This window comes from Ambystoma mexicanum, chromosome 2q (genome assembly GCF_040938575.1).
Source record: "Ambystoma mexicanum isolate Mex_15411 chromosome 2q, UKY_AmexF1_1, whole genome shotgun sequence".
Lineage (NCBI taxonomy): Eukaryota > Metazoa > Chordata > Amphibia > Caudata > Ambystomatidae > Ambystoma > Ambystoma mexicanum.
The window spans coordinates 1,416,830,180-1,416,852,086 of record NC_090924.1 but is presented as its reverse complement, the minus strand read 5'-3'; positions in this window follow the sequence as shown (position 1 = coordinate 1,416,852,086).

Below are 21,907 nucleotides of genomic sequence, written 5' to 3'. Positions count from 1 at the left end.
CATGCTGAGCATCCCTGCACTGCATGTGATTACCAGCATGGTGAGCATCCCTGCATGTGATTACCAGCATGGTGAGCATGTGATTACCAGCATGGTGAGCATGTGATTACCAGCATGGTGAGCATCCCTGCATGTGATTACCAGCATGGTGAGCATGTGATTACCAGCTGGGTGAGCATGTGATTACCAGCATGGTGAGCATCCCTGCACTGCATGTGATTACCAGCATGGTGAGCATCCCTGCATGTGATTACCAGCATGGTGAGCATCCCTGCACTGCATGTGATTACCAGCATGGTGAGCATCCCTGCATGTGATTACCAGCATGGTGAGCATCCCTGCACTGCATCTGATTACCAGCATGGTGAACATCCCTGCATGTGATTACCAGCATGGTGAGCATCCCTGCATGTGATTACCAGCATGGTGAGCATCCCTGCACTGCATCTGATTACCAGCATGGTGAGCATCCCTGCATGTGATTACCAGCATGGTGAGCATCCCTGCACTGCATGTGATTACCAGCATGGTGAGCATCCCTGCATGTGATTACCAGCAGGGTGAGCATCCCTGCATGTGATTCAGCATGGGGAGCATGTGATTACCAGCATGGTGAGCATCCCTGCACTGCATGTGATTACCAGCATGGTGAACATCCCTGCATGTGATTACCAGCAGGGTGAGCATCCCTGCATGTGATTACCAGCATGGTGAGCATCCCTGCATGTGATTACCAGCATGGTGAGCATCCCTGCATGTGATTACCAGCATGGTGAGCATGTGATTACCAGCATGGTGAGCATGTGATTACCAGCATGGTGAGCATCCCTGCATGTGATTACCAGCATGGTGAGCATCCCTGCATGTGAATACCAGCATGGTGAGCATCCCTGCACTGCATCTGATTACCAGCCTGGTGAGCATCCCTGCATGTGATTACCAGCATGGTGAGCATCCCTGCACTGCATGTGATTACCAGCATGGTGAGCATCCCTGCATGTGATTACCAGCATGGTGAGCATCCCTGCATGTGATTACCAGCATGGTGAGCATCCCTGCATGTGATTACCAGCATGGTGAGCATGTGATTACCAGCATGGTGAGCATCCCTGCATGTGATTACCAGCATGGTGAGCATCCCTGCATGTGATTACCAGCATGTCGAGCATCCCTGCACTGCATCTGATTACCAGCATGGTGAGCATCCCTGCATGTGATTACCAGCATGGTGAGCATCCCTGCACTGCATCGGATTACCAGCATGGTGAGCATCCCTGCATGTGATTACCAGCATGGTGAGCATCCCTGTACTGCATGTGATTACCAGCATGGTGAGCATGTGATTACCAGCATGGTGAGCATCCCTACATGTGATTACCAGCATGATGAGCATCCCTGCATGTGATTACCAGCATGGTGAGCATCCCTGCATGTGATTACCAGCATGGTGAGCATGTGATTACCAGCATGGTGAGCATCCTTGCATGTGATTACCAGCATGGTGAGCATCCCTGCATGTGATTACCAGCATGGTGAGCATGTGATTACCAGCATGGTGAGCATGTGATTACCAGCATGGTGAGCATCCCTGCATGTGATTACCAGCATGGTGAGCATCCCTGCATGTGATTACCAGAGGGTGAGCATCCCTGCATGTGATTACCAGCAGGGTGAGCATCCATGCATGTGATTACCAGCATGGTGAGCATCCCTGCACTGCATGTTATTACCTGAGCATCCCTGCATGTGATTACCAGCATGGTGAGCATCCCTGCATGTGATTACCAGCATGGTGAGCATGTGATTACCAGCATGGTGAGCATCCTTGCATGTGATTACCAGCATGGTGAGCATCCCTGCATGTGATTACCAGCATAGTGAGCATCCCTGCGTGTGATTACCAGCAGGGTGAGCATCCCTGCATGTGATTACCAGCATGGTGAGCATGTGATTACCAGCATGGTGAGCATCCCTGCATGTGAATACCAGCATGGTGAGCATCCCTGCACTGCATGTTATTACCTGAGCATCCCTGCATGTGATTACCAGCAGGGTGAGCATCCCTGCATGTGATTACCAGCATGGTGAGCATCCCTGCATGTGATTACCAGGATGGTGAGCATGTGATTACCAGCATGGTGAGCATCCTTGCATGTGATTACCAGCATGGTGAGCATCCTTGCATGTGATTACCAGCATGGTGAGCATCCCTGCATGTGATTACCAGGATGGTGAGCATGTGATTACCAGCATGGTGAGCATCCTTGCATGTGATTACCAGCATGGTGAGCATCCCTGCATGTGATTACCAGCAGGGTGAGCATCCCTGCATGTGATTACCAGCATGGTGAGCATGTGATTACCAGCATGGTGAGCATGTGATTACCAGCATGGTGAGCATCCCTGCATGTGATTACCAGCATGGTGAGCATCCCTGCACTGCATGTTATTACCTGAGCATCCCTGCATGTGATTACCAGCAGGGTGAGCATGTGATTACCAGCATGGTGAGCATCCCTGCATGTGATTACCAGCATGGTGAGCATGTGATTACCAGCATGGTGAGCATCCCTGCATGTGATTACCAGCATGGTGAGCATCCCTGCACTGCATGTGATTACCAGCATGGTGAGCATGTGATTACCAGCATGGTGAGCATCCCTGCATGTGATTACCAGCATGGTGAGCATCCCTGCATGTGATTACCAGCATGGTGAGCATCCCTGCACTGCATGTGATTACCAGCATGGTGAGCATCCCTGCATGTGATTACCAGCATGGTGAGCATCCCTGCACTGCATGTGATTACCAGCATGGTGAGCATCCCTGCATGTGATTACCAGCATGGTGAGCATCCCTGCACTGCATGTGATTACCAGGATGGTGAGCATCCCTGCACTGCATGTGATTACCAGCATGGTGAGCATGTGATTGCCAGCATGGTGAGCATCCCTGCATGTGATTACCAGCATGGTGAGCATGTGATTACCAGCATGGTGAGCATCCCTGCATGTGATTACCAGCATGGTGAGCATCCCTGCACTGCATGTGATTACCAGCATGGTGAGCATCCCTGCATGTGATTACCAGCATGGTGCGCATCCCTGCATGTGATTACCAGCATGGTGAGCATCCCTGCATGTGATTACCAGCATGGTGAGCATGTGATTACCAGCATGGTAAGCATGTGATTACCAGCATGGTGAGCATCCCTGTACTGCATGTGATTACCAGCATGGTGAGCATGTGATTACCAGCATGGTGAGCATCCCTGCATGTGATTACCAGCATGGTGAGCATCCCTGCATGTGATTACCAGCATGGTGAGCATCCCTGCATGTGATTACCAGCATGGTGAGCATGTGATTACCAGCATGGTGAGCATCCTTGCATGTGATTACCAGCATGGTGAGCATCCCTGCATGTGATTACCAGCATGGTGAGCATGTGATTACCAGCATGGTGAGCATGTGATTACCAGCATGGTGAGCATCCCTGCATGTGATTACCAGCATGGTGAGCATCCCTGCATGTGATTACCAGCATGGTGAGCATCCCTGCATGTGATTACCAGAGGGTGAGCATCCCTGCATGTGATTACCAGCAGGGTGAGCATCCATGCATGTGATTACCAGCATGGTGAGCATCCCTGCACTGCATGTTATTACCTGAGCATCCCTGCATGTGATTACCAGCAGGGTGAGCATCCCTGCATGTGATTACCAGCATGGTGAGCATCCCTGCATGTGATTACCAGCATGGTGAGCATCCCTGCATGTGATTACCAGCATGGTGAGCATGTGATTACCAGCATGGTGAGCATCCTTGCATGTGATTACCAGCATGGTGAGCATCCCTGCATGTGATTACCAGCATGGTGAGCATCCCTGCACGTGATTACCAGCAGGGTGAGCATCCCTGCATGTGATTACCAGCATGGTGAGCATGTGATTACCAGCATGGTGAGCATGTGATTACCAGCATGGTGAGCATCCCTGCATGTGATTACCAGCATGGTGAGCATCCCTGCACTGCATGTTATTACCTGAGCACCCCTGCATGTGATTACCTGAGCATCCCTGCATGTGATTACCAGCAGGGTGAGCATCCCTGCATGTGATTACCAGCATGGTGAGCATCCCTGCATGTGATTACCAGCATGGTGAGCATCCCTGCATGTGATTACCAGCATGGTGAGCATGTGATTACCAGCATGGTGAGCATCCTTGCATGTGATTACCAGCATGGTGAGCATCCCTGCATGTGATTACCAGCATGGTGAGCATCCCTGCATGTGATTACCAGCAGGGTGAGCATCCCTGCATGTGATTACCAGCATGGTGAGCATGTGATTACCAGCATGGTGAGCATGTGATTACCAGCATGGTGAGCATCCCTGCATGTGATTACCAGCATGGTGAGCATCCCTGCACTGCATGTTATTACCTGAGCATCCCTGCATGTGATTACCAGCAGGGTGAGCATGTGATTACCAGCATGGTGAGCATCCCTGCATGTGATTACCAGCATGGTGAGCATGTGATTACCAGCATGGTGAGCATCCCTGCATGTGATTACCAGCATGGTGAGCATCCCTGCACTGCATGTGATTACCAGCATGGTGAGCATCCCTGCATGTGATTACCAGCATGGTGAGCATGTGATTACCAGCATGGTGAGCATCCCTGCATGTGATTACCAGCAGGGTGAGCATCCCTGCATGTGATTACCAGCATGGTGAGCATCCCTGCACTGCATGTGATTACCAGCATGGTGAGCATCCCTGCATGTGATTACCAGCATGGTGAGCATCCCTGCACTGCATGTGATTACCAGCATGGTGAGCATCCCTGCATGTGATTACCAGCATGGTGAGCATCCCTGCACTGCATGTGATTACCAGCATGGTGAGCATCCCTGCACTGCATGTGATTACCAGCATGGTGAGCATGTGATTGCCAGCATGGTGAGCATCCCTGCATGTGATTACCAGCATGGTGAGCATGTGATTACCAGCATGGTGAGCATCCCTGCATGTGATTACCAGCATGGTGAGCATCCCTGCACTGCATGTGATTACCAGCATGGTGAGCATCCCTGCATGTGATTACCAGCATGGTGCGCATCCCTGCATGTGATTACCAGCATGGTGAGCATCCCTGCATGTGATTACCAGCATGGTGAGCATGTGATTACCAGCATGATAAGCATGTGATTACCGGCATGGTGAGCATCCCTGCATGTGATTACCAGCATGGTGAGCATCCCTGCATGTGATTACCAGCATGGTGAGCATCCCTGCATGTGATTACCAGCATGGTGAGCATGTGATTACCAGCATGGTGAGCATCCCTGCATGTGATTACCAGCATGGTGAGCATGTGATTACCAGCATGGTGAGCATCCCTGCATGTGATTAGCAGCATGGTGAGCAATCCCTGCATGTGATTACCAGCATGGTGAGCATCCCTGCATGTGATTACCAGCATGGTGAGCATGTGATTACCAGCATGGTGAGCATCCCTGCATGTGATTACCAGCATGGTGAGCATGTTATTACCAGCATGGTGAGCATCCCTGCATGTGATTACCAGCATGGTGAGCATCCCTGCACTGCATGTGATTACCAGCATGGTGAGCATCCCTGCATGTGATTACCAGCATGGTGAGCATCCCTGCATGTGATTACCAGCATGGTGAGCATGTGATTACCAGCATGGTGAGCATCCCTGCATGTCATTACCAGCATGGTGAGCATCCCTGCATGTCATTACCAGCATGGTGAGCATTCCTGCATGTGATTACCAGCATGGTGAGCATCCCTGCATGTGATTACCAGCATGGTGAGCATGTGATTACCAGCATGGTGAGCATCCCTGCATGTGATTACCAGCATGGTGAGCATCCCTGCACTGCATGTGATTACCAGCATGGTGAGCATCCCTGCACTGCATGTGATTACCAGCATAGTGAGCATCCCTGCATGTGATTACCAGCATGGTGAGCATCCCTGCACTGCATGTGATTACCAGCATGGTGAGCATCCCTGCATGTGATTACCAGCATGGTGAGCATCCCTGCACTGCATGTGATTACCAGCATGGTGAGCATCCCTGCATGTGATTACCAGCATGGTGAGCATCCCTGCACTGCATGTGATTACCAGCATGGTGAGCATCCCTGCATGTGATTACCAGCATGGTGAGCATCCCTGCATGTGATTGCAAGCATGATGAGCATCCCTGCACTGCATGTGATTACCAGCATGGTGAGCATCCCTGCATGTGATTACCAGCATGGTGAGCATCCCTGCATGAGATTACCAGTATGGTGAGCATCCCTGCATGTGATTACCAGCATGGTGAGCATCGCTGCACTGCATGTGATTACCAGCATGGTGAGCATCCCTGCACTGCATGTGATTACCAGCATGGTGAGCATCCCTGCACTGCATGTGATTACCAGCATGGTGAGCATCCCTGCATGTGATTACCAGCATGGTGAGCATCCCTGCACTGCATGTGATTACCAGCATGGTGAGCATCCCTGCATGTGATTACCAGCATGGTGAGCACCCCTGCATGTGATTACCAGCATGGTGAGCATCCCTGCAATGCATGTGATTACGAACATGGTGAGCATCCCTGCATGTGATTACCAGCATGGTGAGCATGTGATTACCAGCATGGTGAGCATCCCTGCATGTGATTACCAGCATGGTGAGCATCCCTGCATGTGATTACCAGCATGGTGAGCATCCCTGCATGTGATTACCAGCATAGTGAGCATCCCTGCATGTGATTACCAGCATGGTGAGCATCCTTGCATGTGATTACCAGCATGGTGAGCATGTGATTACCAGCATGGTGAGCATGTGATTACCAGCATGGTGAGCATCCCTGCATGTGATTACCAGCATGGTGAGCATGTGATTACCAGCATGGTGAGCATCCCTGCATGTGATTACCAGCATGGTGAGCATCCCTGCATGTGATTACCAGCATGGTGAGCATCCTTGCATGTGATTACCAGCATGGTGAGCATCCCTGCATGTGATTACCAGCATGGTGAGCATCCCTACCCTGCATGTGATTACCAGCATGGTGAGCATCCCTGCACTGCATGTGATTACCAGCTGGGTGAGCTTCCCTGCACTGCATGTGATTACCAGCATGGTGAGCATCCCTGCATGTGATTACCAGCATGGTGAGCATCCCTGCACTGCATGTGATTACCAGCATGGTGAGCATCCCTGCATGTGATTACCAGCATGGTGAGCATCCCTGCATGTGATTACCAGCATGGTGAGCATCCCTGCACTGCATGTGATTACCAGCATGGTGAGCATCCCTGCATGTGATTACCAGCATGGTGAGCATCCCTGCACTGCATGTGATTACCAGCATGGTGAGCATCCCTGCATGTGATTACCAGCATGGTGAGCATCCCTGCATGTGATTACCAGCATGGTGAGCATCCCTGCACTGCATGTGATTACCAGCATGGTGAGCATCCCTGCATGTGATTACCAGCATGGTGAGCATGTGATTACCAGCATGGTGAGCATCCCTGCATGTGATTACCAGCATGGTGAGCATCCCTGCATGTGATTACCAGCATGGTGAGCATCCCTGCATGTGATTACCAGCATGGTGAGCATGTGATTACCAGCATGGTGAGCATCCCTGCATGTGATTACCAGCATGGTGAACCTGTGATTACCAGCATGGTGAGCATCTCTGCATGTGATTACCAGCATGGTGAGCATGTGGTTACCAGCATGGTGAGCATCCTTGCACTGCATGTGATTACCAGCATGGTGAGCATGTGATTACCAGCATGGTGAGCATCCCTGCATGTGATTACCAGCATGGTGAGCATGTGATTACCAGCATGGTGAGCATCCCTGCATGTGATTACCAGCATGGTGAGCATCCCTGCATGTGATTACCAGCATGGTGAGCATCCCTGCATGTGATTACCAGCATGGTGAGAATCGCTGCATGTGATTACCAGCATGGTGAGCATCCCTGCATGTGATTACCAGCATGGTGAGCATGTGATTACCAGCATGGTGAGCATCCCTGCATGTGATTACCAGCATGGTGAGCATCCCTGCATGTGATTACCAGCATGGTGAGCATCCCTGCATGTGATTACCAGCATGGTGAGCATCCCTGCATGTGATTACCAGCATGGTGAGCATGTGATTACCAGCATGGTGAGCATCCCTGCATGTCATTACCAGCATGGTGAGCATCCCTGCATGTGATTACCAGCATGGTGAGCATCCCTGCATGTGATTACCAGCATGGTGAGCATCCCTGCATGTCATTACCAGCATGGTGAGCATCCCTGCATGTCATTACCAGCATGGTGAGCATCCCTGCGCTGCATGTGATTGCGAGCATGGTGAGCATCCCTGCATGTGATTGCCAGCATGGTGAGCATCCCTGCATGTGATTACCAGCATGGTGAGCATCCCTGCACTGCATGTGATTACCAGCATGGTGAGCATCCCTGCATGTGATTACCAGCATGGTGAGCATGTGATTACCAGCATGGTGAGCATCCCTACATGTGATTACCAGCATGGTGAGCATCCCTGCATGTGATTACCAGCATGGTGAGCATGTGATTACCAGCATGGTGAGCCTCCCTGCATGTCATTACCAGCATGGTGAGCATCCCTGCACTGCATGTGATTACCAGCATGGTGAGCATCCCTGAACTGCATGTGATTACCAGCATGGTGAGCATCCCTGCATGTGATTACCAGCATGGTGAGCATCCCTGCATGTGATTACCAGCATGGTGAGCATCCCTGCACTGCATGTGATTACCAGCATGGTGAGCATCCCTGCATGTGATTACCAGCATGGTGAGCATGTGATTACCAGCATGGTGAGCCTCCCTGCATGTCATTACCAGCATGGTGAGCATCCCTGCACTGCATGTGATTACCAGCATGGTGAGCATCCCTGCACTGCATGTGATTACCAGCATGGTGAGCATCCCTGCATGTGATTACCAACCTGGTGAGCATCCCTGCACTACATGCGATTACCAGCATGGTGAGCATCCCTGCATGTGATTACCAGCATGGTGAGCATGTGATTAACAGCAGGGTGAGCATCCCTGCATGTGATTACCAGCATGGTGAGCATCCCTGCACTGCATGTGATTACCAGCATGGTGAGCATCCCTGCATGTGATTACCAGCATGGTGAGCATCCCTGCACTGCATGTGATTACCAGCATGGTGAGCATCCCTGCATGTGATTACCAGCATGGTGAGCATCCCTGCACTGCATGTGATTACTAGCATGGTGAGCATCCCTGCATGAGTTTACCAGCATGGTGAGCATGTTATTACCAGCATGGTGAGCATCCCTGCACTGCATGTGATTACCAGCATGGTGAGCATCCCTGCAAGTGATTACCAGCATGAGCACTTAAGCGGTGAGCATCCCTGCATGTGATTACCAGCATGAGCACTTAAGCGGTCCGCATCCCTGCATTTGTTTACCAGCATGAGCACTTAAGCGGTGAGCATCCCTGCATGCGATTGCAAGCATTAGCACTTAAGCGGTGAGCATCCCTGCATGTGATTACCAGCATGGTGAGCATCCCTGCATGTGATTACTAGCATGGTGAGCATCCCTGCATGTGATTACCAGCATGGTGAGCATGTGATTACCAGCATGGTGAGCATCCCTGCATGTGATTACCAGCATGGTGAGCATGTGATTACCAGCATGGTGAGCATCCCTGCATGTGATTAGCAGCATGGTGAGCAATCCCTGCATGTGATTACCAGCATGGTGAGCATCCCTGCATGTGATTACCAGCATGGTGAGCATGTGATTACCAGCATGGTGAGCATCCCTGCATGTGATTACCAGCATGGTGAGCATGTTATTACCAGCATGGTGAGCATCCCTGCATGGGATTACCAGCATGGTGAGCATCCCTGCACTGCATGTGATTACCAGCATGGTGAGCATCCCTGCATGTGATTACCAGCATGGTGAGCATGTGATTACCAGCATGGTGAGCATCCCTGCATGTGATTACCAGCATGGTGAGCATGTGATTACTAGCATGGTGAGCATCCCTGCATGTGATTACCAGCATGGTGAGCATGTGATTACCAGCATGGTGAGCATCCCTGCATGTGATTACCAGCATGGTGAGCATCCCTGCATGTGATTACCAGCATGGTGAGCATCCCTGCATGTGATTACCAGCATGGTGAGCATGTGATTACCAGCATTGTGAGCATCCCTGCATGTGATTACCAGCATGGTGAGCATCCCTGCACTGCATGTGATTACCAGCATGGTGAGCATCCCTGCACTGCATGTGATTACCAGCATAGTGAGCATCCCTGCATGTGATTACCAGCATGGTGAGCATCCCTGCACTGCATGTGATTACCAGCATGGTGAGCATCCCTGCATGTGATTACCAGCATGGTGAGCATCCCTGCACTGCATGTGATTACCAGCATGGTGAGCATCCCTGCATGTGATTACCAGCATGGTGAGCATCCCTGCACTGCATGTGATTACCAGCATGGTGAGCATCCCTGCATGTGATTACCAGCATGGTGAGCATCCCTGCATGTGATTGCAAGCATGGTGAGCATCCCTGCACTGCATGTGATTACCAGCATGGTGAGCATCCCTGCATGTGATTACCAGCATGGTGAGCATCCCTGCATGTGATTACCAGCATGGTGAGCATCCCTGCATGTGATTACCAGCATGGTGAGCATCGCTGCACTGCATGTGATTACCAGCATGGTGAGCATCCCTGCACTGCATGTGATTACCAGCATGGTGAGCATCCCTGCACTGCATGCGATTACCAGCATGGTGAGCATCCCTGCATGTGATTACCAGCATGGTGAGCATCCCTGCACTGCATGTGATTACCAGCATGGTGAGCATCCCTGCATGTGATTACCAGCATGGTGAGCATCCCTGCATGTGATTACCAGCATGGTGAGCATCTCTGCACTGCATGTGATTACCAGCATGGTGAGCATCCCTGCATGTGATTACCAGCATGGTGAGCATCCCTGAACTGCATGTGATAACCAGCATGGTGAGCATCCCTGCATGTGATTACCAGCATGGTGAGCATGTGATTACCAGCATGGTGAGCATCCCTGCATGTGATTACCAGCATGGTGAGCATGTGATTACCAGCATGGTGAGCATGTGATTACCAGCATGGTGAGCATCCCTGCATGTGATTACCAGCATGGTGAGCATGTGATTACCAGCATGGTGAGCATCCCTGCATGTGATTACCAGCATGGTGAGCATCCCTGCATGTGATTACCAGCATGGTGAGCATCCCTGCATGTGATTACCAGCATGGTGAGCATCCTTGCATGTGATTACCAGCATGGTGAGCATCCCTGCATGTGATTACCAGCATGGTGAGCATCCCTGCATGTGATTACCAGCATGGTGAGCATCCCTGCATGTGATTACCAGCATGGTAAGCATCCCTGCACTGCATGTGATTACCAGCATGGTGAGCATCCCTGCATGTGATTACCAGCATGGTGAGCATCCCTGCACTGCATGTGATTGCAAGCATGGTGAGCATCCCTGCATGTCATTACCAGCATGGTGAGCATCCCTGCACTGCATGTGATTGCAAGCATGGTGAGCATCCCTGCATGTGATTGCCAGCATGGTGAGCATCCCTGCATGTGATTACCAGCATGGTGAGCATCCCTGCACTGCATGTGATTGCAAGCATGGTGAGCATCCCTGCATGTGATTGCCAGCATGGTGAGCATCCCTGCATGTGATTACCAGCATGGTGAGCATCCCTGCATGTGATTACCAGCATGGTGAGCATCCCTGCATGTGATTACCAGCATGGTGAGCATCCCTGCACTGCGTGTGATTACCAGCATGGTGAGCATCCCTGCACTGCATGTGATTACCAGCATGGTGAGCATCCCTGCATGTGATTACCAGCATGGTGAGCATGTGATTACCAGCATGGTGAGCATCCCTGCATGTGATTACCAGCATGGTGAGCATCCCTGCATGTCATTACCAGCATGGTGAGCATGTGATTACCAGCATGGTGAGCATCCCTGCACTGCATGTGATTACCAGCATGGTGAGCATCCCTGCACTGCATGTGATTACCAGCATAGTGAGCATCCCTGCACTGCATGTGGTTACCAGCATGGTGAGCATCCCTGTACTGCATGTGATTACCAGCATGGTGAGAATCCCTGCACTGCATGTGATTACCAGCATGGTGAGCATCCCTGCATGTGATTACCAGCATGGTGAGCATCCCTGTACTGCATGTGATTACCAGCATGGTGAGCATCCCTGCACTGCATGTGATTACCAGCATGGTGAGCATCCCTGCATGTGATTACCAGCATGGTGAGCATCCCTGCATGTGATTACCAGCATGGTGAGCATCCCTGCATGTGATTACCAGCATGGTGAGCATGTGATTACCAGCATGGTGAGCATCCCTGCATGTGATTACCAGCATGGTGAGCATCCGTGCACTGCATGTGATTACCAGCATGGTGAGCATCCCTGCACTGCATGTGATTACCAGCATGGTGAGCATCCCTGCATGTGATAACCAGCATGGTGAGCATCCCTGCACTGCATGTGATTGCCAGCATGGTGAGCATCCCTGCATGTGATTACCAGCATGGTGAGCATGTGATTACCAGCATGGTGAGCATATGATTACCAGCATGGTGAGCATCCCTGCATGTGATTACCAGCATGGTGAGCATGTGATTACCAGCATGGTGATCATCCCTGCATGTGATTACCAGCATGGTGAGCATCCCTGCATGTGATTACCAGCATGGTGAGCATGTGATTACCAGCATGGTGAGCATGTGATTACCAGCATGGTGAGCATCCCTGCACTGCATGTGATTACCAGCATGGTGAGCATCCCTGCATGTGATTACCAGCCTGGTGAGCATCCCTGCATGTGATTACCAGCATGGTGAGCATCCCTGCAATGCATGTGATTACCAGCATGGTGAGCATCCCTGCATGTGATTACCAGCATGGTGATCATCCCTGCATGTGATTACCAGCATGGTGAGCATCCCTGCATGTGATTACCAGCATGGTGAGCATGTGATTACCAGCATGGTGAGCATGTGATTACCAGCATGGTGAGCATCCCTGCATGTGATTACCAGCATGGTGAGCATGTGATTACCAGCATGGTGAGCATCCCTGCATGTGATTACCAGCATGGTGAGCATCCCTGCATGTGATTACCAGCATGGTGAGCATCCCTGCACTGCATGTGATTACCAGCATGGTGAGCATCCCTGCACTGCATGTGATTACCGGCATGGTGAGCATCCCTGCATGTGATTACCAGCATGGTGAGCAAGTGATTACCAGCATGGTGGGCCTCCCTGCATGTCATTACCAGCATGGTGAGCATCCCTGCACTGCATGTGATTGCAAGCATGGTGAGCATCCCTGCATGTGATTGCCAGCATGGTGAGCATCCCTGCATGTGATTACCAGCATGGTGAGCATCCCTGCACTGCATGTGATTGCAAGCATGGTGAGCATCCCTGCATGTGATTGCCAGCATGGTGAGCATGTGATTACCAGCATGGTGAGCATGTGATTACCAGCATGGTGAGCATCCCTGCATGTGATTACCAGCATGGTGAGCATCCCTGCATGTGATTACCAGAGGGTGAGCATCCCTGCATGTGATTACCAGCAGGGTGAGCATCCATGCATGTGATTACCAGCATGGTGAGCATCCCTGCACTGCATGTTATTACCTGAGCATCCCTGCATGTGATTACCAGCATGGTGAGCATCCCTGCATGTGATTACCAGCATGGTGAGCATGTGATTACCAGCATGGTGAGCATCCTTGCATGTGATTACCAGCATGGTGAGCATCCCTGCATGTGATTACCAGCATAGTGAGCATCCCTGCGTGTGATTACCAGCAGGGTGAGCATCCCTGCATGTGATTACCAGCATGGTGAGCATGTGATTACCAGCATGGTGAGCATCCCTGCATGTGAATACCAGCATGGTGAGCATCCCTGCACTGCATGTTATTACCTGAGCATCCCTGCATGTGATTACCAGCAGGGTGAGCATCCCTGCATGTGATTACCAGCATGGTGAGCATCCCTGCATGTGATTACCAGGATGGTGAGCATGTGATTACCAGCATGGTGAGCATCCTTGCATGTGATTACCAGCATGGTGAGCATCCTTGCATGTGATTACCAGCATGGTGAGCATCCCTGCATGTGATTACCAGGATGGTGAGCATGTGATTACCAGCATGGTGAGCATCCTTGCATGTGATTACCAGCATGGTGAGCATCCCTGCATGTGATTACCAGCAGGGTGAGCATCCCTGCATGTGATTACCAGCATGGTGAGCATGTGATTACCAGCATGGTGAGCATGTGATTACCAGCATGGTGAGCATCCCTGCATGTGATTACCAGCATGGTGAGCATCCCTGCACTGCATGTTATTACCTGAGCATCCCTGCATGTGATTACCAGCAGGGTGAGCATGTGATTACCAGCATGGTGAGCATCCCTGCATGTGATTACCAGCATGGTGAGCATGTGATTACCAGCATGGTGAGCATCCCTGCATGTGATTACCAGCATGGTGAGCATCCCTGCACTGCATGTGATTACCAGCATGGTGAGCATGTGATTACCAGCATGGTGAGCATCCCTGCATGTGATTACCAGCATGGTGAGCATCCCTGCATGTGATTACCAGCATGGTGAGCATCCCTGCACTGCATGTGATTACCAGCATGGTGAGCATCCCTGCATGTGATTACCAGCATGGTGAGCATCCCTGCACTGCATGTGATTACCAGCATGGTGAGCATCCCTGCATGTGATTACCAGCATGGTGAGCATCCCTGCACTGCATGTGATTACCAGGATGGTGAGCATCCCTGCACTGCATGTGATTACCAGCATGGTGAGCATGTGATTGCCAGCATGGTGAGCATCCCTGCATGTGATTACCAGCATGGTGAGCATGTGATTACCAGCATGGTGAGCATCCCTGCATGTGATTACCAGCATGGTGAGCATCCCTGCACTGCATGTGATTACCAGCATGGTGAGCATCCCTGCATGTGATTACCAGCATGGTGCGCATCCCTGCATGTGATTACCAGCATGGTGAGCATCCCTGCATGTGATTACCAGCATGGTGAGCATGTGATTACCAGCATGGTAAGCATGTGATTACCAGCATGGTGAGCATCCCTGTACTGCATGTGATTACCAGCATGGTGAGCATGTGATTACCAGCATGGTGAGCATCCCTGCATGTGATTACCAGCATGGTGAGCATCCCTGCATGTGATTACCAGCATGGTGAGCATCCCTGCATGTGATTACCAGCATGGTGAGCATGTGATTACCAGCATGGTGAGCATCCTTGCATGTGATTACCAGCATGGTGAGCATCCCTGCATGTGATTACCAGCATGGTGAGCATGTGATTACCAGCATGGTGAGCATGTGATTACCAGCATGGTGAGCATCCCTGCATGTGATTACCAGCATGGTGAGCATCCCTGCATGTGATTACCAGCATGGTGAGCATCCCTGCATGTGATTACCAGAGGGTGAGCATCCCTGCATGTGATTACCAGCAGGGTGAGCATCCATGCATGTGATTACCAGCATGGTGAGCATCCCTGCACTGCATGTTATTACCTGAGCATCCCTGCATGTGATTACCAGCAGGGTGAGCATCCCTGCATGTGATTACCAGCATGGTGAGCATCCCTGCATGTGATTACCAGCATGGTGAGCATCCCTGCATGTGATTACCAGCATGGTGAGCATGTGATTACCAGCATGGTGAGCATCCTTGCATGTGATTACCAGCATGGTGAGCATCCCTGCATGTGATTACCAGCATGGTGAGCATCCCTGCACGTGATTACCAGCAGGGTGAGCATCCCTGCATGTGATTACCAGCATGGTGAGCATGTGATTACCAGCATGGTGAGCATGTGATTACCAGCATGGTGAGCATCCCTGCATGTGATTACCAGCATGGTGAGCATCCCTGCACTGCATGTTATTACCTGAGCACCCCTGCATGTGATTACCTGAGCATCCCTGCATGTGATTACCAGCAGGGTGAGCATCCCTGCATGTGATTACCAGCATGGTGAGCATCCCTGCATGTGATTACCAGCATGGTGAGCATCCCTGCATGTGATTACCAGCATGGTGAGCATGTGATTACCAGCATGGTGAGCATCCTTGCATGTGATTACCAGCATGGTGAGCATCCCTGCATGTGATTACCAGCAGGGTGAGCATCCCTGCATGTGATTACCAGCATGGTGAGCATGTGATTACCAGCATGGTGAGCATGTGATTACCAGCATGGTGAGCATCCCTGCATGTGATTACCAGCATGGTGAGCATCCCTGCACTGCATGTTATTACCTGAGCATCCCTGCATGTGATTACCAGCAGGGTGAGCATGTGATTACCAGCATGGTGAGCATCCCTGCATGTGATTACCAGCATGGTGAGCATGTGATTACCAGCATGGTGAGCATCCCTGCATGTGATTACCAGCATGGTGAGCATCCCTGCACTGCATGTGATTACCAGCATGGTGAGCATCCCTGCATGTGATTACCAGCATGGTGAGCATGTGATTACCAGCATGGTGAGCATCCCTGCATGTGATTACCAGCAGGGTGAGCATCCCTGCATGTGATTACCAGCATGGTGAGCATCCCTGCACTGCATGTGATTACCAGCATGGTGAGCATCCCTGCATGTGATTACCAGCATGGTGAGCATCCCTGCACTGCATGTGATTACCAGCATGGTGAGCATCCCTGCATGTGATTACCAGCATGGTGAGCATCCCTGCACTGCATGTGATTACCAGCATGGTGAGCATCCCTGCACTGCATGTGATTACCAGCATGGTGAGCATGTGATTGCCAGCATGGTGAGCATCCCTGCATGTGATTACCAGCATGGTGAGCATGTGATTACCAGCATGGTGAGCATCCCTGCATGTGATTACCAGCATGGTGAGCATCCCTGCACTGCATGTGATTACCAGCATGGTGAGCATCCCTGCATGTGATTACCAGCATGGTGCGCATCCCTGCATGTGATTACCAGCATGGTGAGCATCCCTGCATGTGATTACCAGCATGGTGAGCATGTGATTACCAGCATGATAAGCATGTGATTACCGGCATGGTGAGCATCCCTGCATGTGATTACCAGCATGGTGAGCATCCCTGCATGTGATTACCAGCATGGTGAGCATCCCTGCATGTGATTACCAGCATGGTGAGCATGTGATTACCAGCATGGTGAGCATCCCTGCATGTGATTACCAGCATGGTGAGCATGTGATTACCAGCATGGTGAGCATCCCTGCATGTGATTAGCAGCATGGTGAGCAATCCCTGCATGTGATTACCAGCATGGTGAGCATCCCTGCATGTGATTACCAGCATGGTGAGCATGTGATTACCAGCATGGTGAGCATCCCTGCATGTGATTACCAGCATGGTGAGCATGTTATTACCAGCATGGTGAGCATCCCTGCATGTGATTACCAGCATGGTGAGCATCCCTGCACTGCATGTGATTACCAGCATGGTGAGCATCCCTGCATGTGATTACCAGCATGGTGAGCATCCCTGCATGTGATTACCAGCATGGTGAGCATGTGATTACCAGCATGGTGAGCATCCCTGCATGTCATTACCAGCATGGTGAGCATCCCTGCATGTCATTACCAGCATGGTGAGCATTCCTGCATGTGATTACCAGCATGGTGAGCATCCCTGCATGTGATTACCAGCATGGTGAGCATGTGATTACCAGCATGGTGAGCATCCCTGCATGTGATTACCAGCATGGTGAGCATCCCTGCACTGCATGTGATTACCAGCATGGTGAGCATCCCTGCACTGCATGTGATTACCAGCATAGTGAGCATCCCTGCATGTGATTACCAGCATGGTGAGCATCCCTGCACTGCATGTGATTACCAGCATGGTGAGCATCCCTGCATGTGATTACCAGCATGGTGAGCATCCCTGCACTGCATGTGATTACCAGCATGGTGAGCATCCCTGCATGTGATTACCAGCATGGTGAGCATCCCTGCACTGCATGTGATTACCAGCATGGTGAGCATCCCTGCATGTGATTACCAGCATGGTGAGCATCCCTGCATGTGATTGCAAGCATGATGAGCATCCCTGCACTGCATGTGATTACCAGCATGGTGAGCATCCCTGCATGTGATTACCAGCATGGTGAGCATCCCTGCATGAGATTACCAGTATGGTGAGCATCCCTGCATGTGATTACCAGCATGGTGAGCATCGCTGCACTGCATGTGATTACCAGCATGGTGAGCATCCCTGCACTGCATGTGATTACCAGCATGGTGAGCATCCCTGCACTGCATGTGATTACCAGCATGGTGAGCATCCCTGCATGTGATTACCAGCATGGTGAGCATCCCTGCACTGCATGTGATTACCAGCATGGTGAGCATCCCTGCATGTGATTACCAGCATGGTGAGCACCCCTGCATGTGATTACCAGCATGGTGAGCATCCCTGCAATGCATGTGATTACGAACATGGTGAGCATCCCTGCATGTGATTACCAGCATGGTGAGCATGTGATTACCAGCATGGTGAGCATCCCTGCATGTGATTACCAGCATGGTGAGCATCCCTGCATGTGATTACCAGCATGGTGAGCATCCCTGCATGTGATTACCAGCATAGTGAGCATCCCTGCATGTGATTACCAGCATGGTGAGCATCCTTGCATGTGATTACCAGCATGGTGAGCATGTGATTACCAGCATGGTGAGCATGTGATTACCAGCATGGTGAGCATCCCTGCATGTGATTACCAGCATGGTGAGCATGTGATTACCAGCATGGTGAGCATCCCTGCATGTGATTACCAGCATGGTGAGCATCCCTGCATGTGATTACCAGCATGGTGAGCATCCTTGCATGTGATTACCAGCATGGTGAGCATCCCTGCATGTGATTACCAGCATGGTGAGCATCCCTACCCTGCATGTGATTACCAGCATGGTGAGCATCCCTGCACTGCATGTGATTACCAGCTGGGTGAGCTTCCCTGCACTGCATGTGATTACCAGCATGGTGAGCATCCCTGCATGTGATTACCAGCATGGTGAGCATCCCTGCACTGCATGTGATTACCAGCATGGTGAGCATCCCTGCATGTGATTACCAGCATGGTGAGCATCCCTGCATGTGATTACCAGCATGGTGAGCATCCCTGCACTGCATGTGATTACCAGCATGGTGAGCATCCCTGCATGTGATTACCAGCATGGTGAGCATCCCTGCACTGCATGTGATTACCAGCATGGTGAGCATCCCTGCATGTGATTACCAGCATGGTGAGCATCCCTGCATGTGATTACCAGCATGGTGAGCATCCCTGCACTGCATGTGATTACCAGCATGGTGAGCATCCCTGCATGTGATTACCAGCATGGTGAGCATGTGATTACCAGCATGGTGAGCATCCCTGCATGTGATTACCAGCATGGTGAGCATCCCTGCATGTGATTACCAGCATGGTGAGCATCCCTGCATGTGATTACCAGCATGGTGAGCATGTGATTACCAGCATGGTGAGCATCCCTGCATGTGATTACCAGCATGGTGAACCTGTGATTACCAGCATGGTGAGCATCTCTGCATGTGATTACCAGCATGGTGAGCATGTGGTTACCAGCATGGTGAGCATCCTTGCACTGCATGTGATTACCAGCATGGTGAGCATGTGATTACCAGCATGGTGAGCATCCCTGCATGTGATTACCAGCATGGTGAGCATGTGATTACCAGCATGGTGAGCATCCCTGCATGTGATTACCAGCATGGTGAGCATCCCTGCATGTGATTACCAGCATGGTGAGCATCCCTGCATGTGATTACCAGCATGGTGAGAATCGCTGCATGTGATTACCAGCATGGTGAGCATCCCTGCATGTGATTACCAGCATGGTGAGCATGTGATTACCAGCATGGTGAGCATCCCTGCATGTGATTACCAGCATGGTGAGCATCCCTGCATGTGATTACCAGCATGGTGAGCATCCCTGCATGTGATTACCAGCATGGTGAGCATCCCTGCATGTGATTACCAGCATGGTGAGCATGTGATTACCAGCATGGTGAGCATCCCTGCATGTCATTACCAGCATGGTGAGCATCCCTGCATGTGATTACCAGCATGGTGAGCATCCCTGCATGTGATTACCAGCATGGTGAGCATCCCTGCATGTCATTACCAGCATGGTGAGCATCCCTGCATGTCATTACCAGCATGGTGAGCATCCCTGCGCTGCATGTGATTGCGAGCATGGTGAGCATCCCTGCATGTGATTGCCAGCATGGTGAGCATCCCTGCATGTGATTACCAGCATGGTGAGCATCCCTGCACTGCATGTGATTACCAGCATGGTGAGCATCCCTGCATGTGATTACCAGCATGGTGAGCATGTGATTACCAGCATGGTGAGCATCCCTACATGTGATTACCAGCATGGTGAGCATCCCTGCATGTGATTACCAGCATGGTGAGCATGTGATTACCAGCATGGTGAGCCTCCCTGCATGTCATTACCAGCATGGTGAGCATCCCTGCACTGCATGTGATTACCAGCATGGTGAGCATCCCTGCACTGCATGTGATTACCAGCATGGTGAGCATCCCTGCATGTGATTACCAGCATGGTGAGCATCCCTGCATGTGATTACCAGCATGGTGAGCATCCCTGCACTGCATGTGATTACCAGCATGGTGAGCATCCCTGCATGTGATTACCAGCATGGTGAGCATGTGATTACCAGCATGGTGAGCCTCCCTGCATGTCATTACCAGCATGGTGAGCATCCCTGCACTGCATGTGATTACCAGCATGGTGAGCATCCCTGCACTGCATGTGATTACCAGCATGGTGAGCATCCCTGCATGTGATTACCAACCTGGTGAGCATCCCTGCACTACATGCGATTACCAGCATGGTGAGCATCCCTGCATGTGATTACCAGCATGGTGAGCATGTGATTAACAGCAGGGTGAGCATCCCTGCATGTGATTACCAGCATGGTGAGCATCCCTGCACTGCATGTGATTACCAGCATGGTGAGCATCCCTGCATGTGATTACCAGCATGGTGAGCATCCCTGCACTGCATGTGATTACCAGCATGGTGAGCATCCCTGCATGTGATTACCAGCATGGTGAGCATCCCTGCACTGCATGTGATTACTAGCATGGTGAGCATCCCTGCATGAGTTTACCAGCATGGTGAGCATGTTATTACCAGCATGGTGAGCATCCCTGCACTGCATGTGATTACCAGCATGGTGAGCATCCCTGCAAGTGATTACCAGCATGAGCACTTAAGCGGTGAGCATCCCTGCATGTGATTACCAGCATGAGCACTTAAGCGGTCCGCATCCCTGCATTTGTTTACCAGCATGAGCACTTAAGCGGTGAGCATCCCTGCATGCGATTGCAAGCATTAGCACTTAAGCGGTGAGCATCCCTGCATGTGATTACCAGCATGGTGAGCATCCCTGCATGTGATTACTAGCATGGTGAGCATCCCTGCATGTGATTACCAGCATGGTGAGCATGTGATTACCAGCATGGTGAGCATCCCTGCATGTGATTACCAGCATGGTGAGCATGTGATTACCAGCATGGTGAGCATCCCTGCATGTGATTAGCAGCATGGTGAGCAATCCCTGCATGTGATTACCAGCATGGTGAGCATCC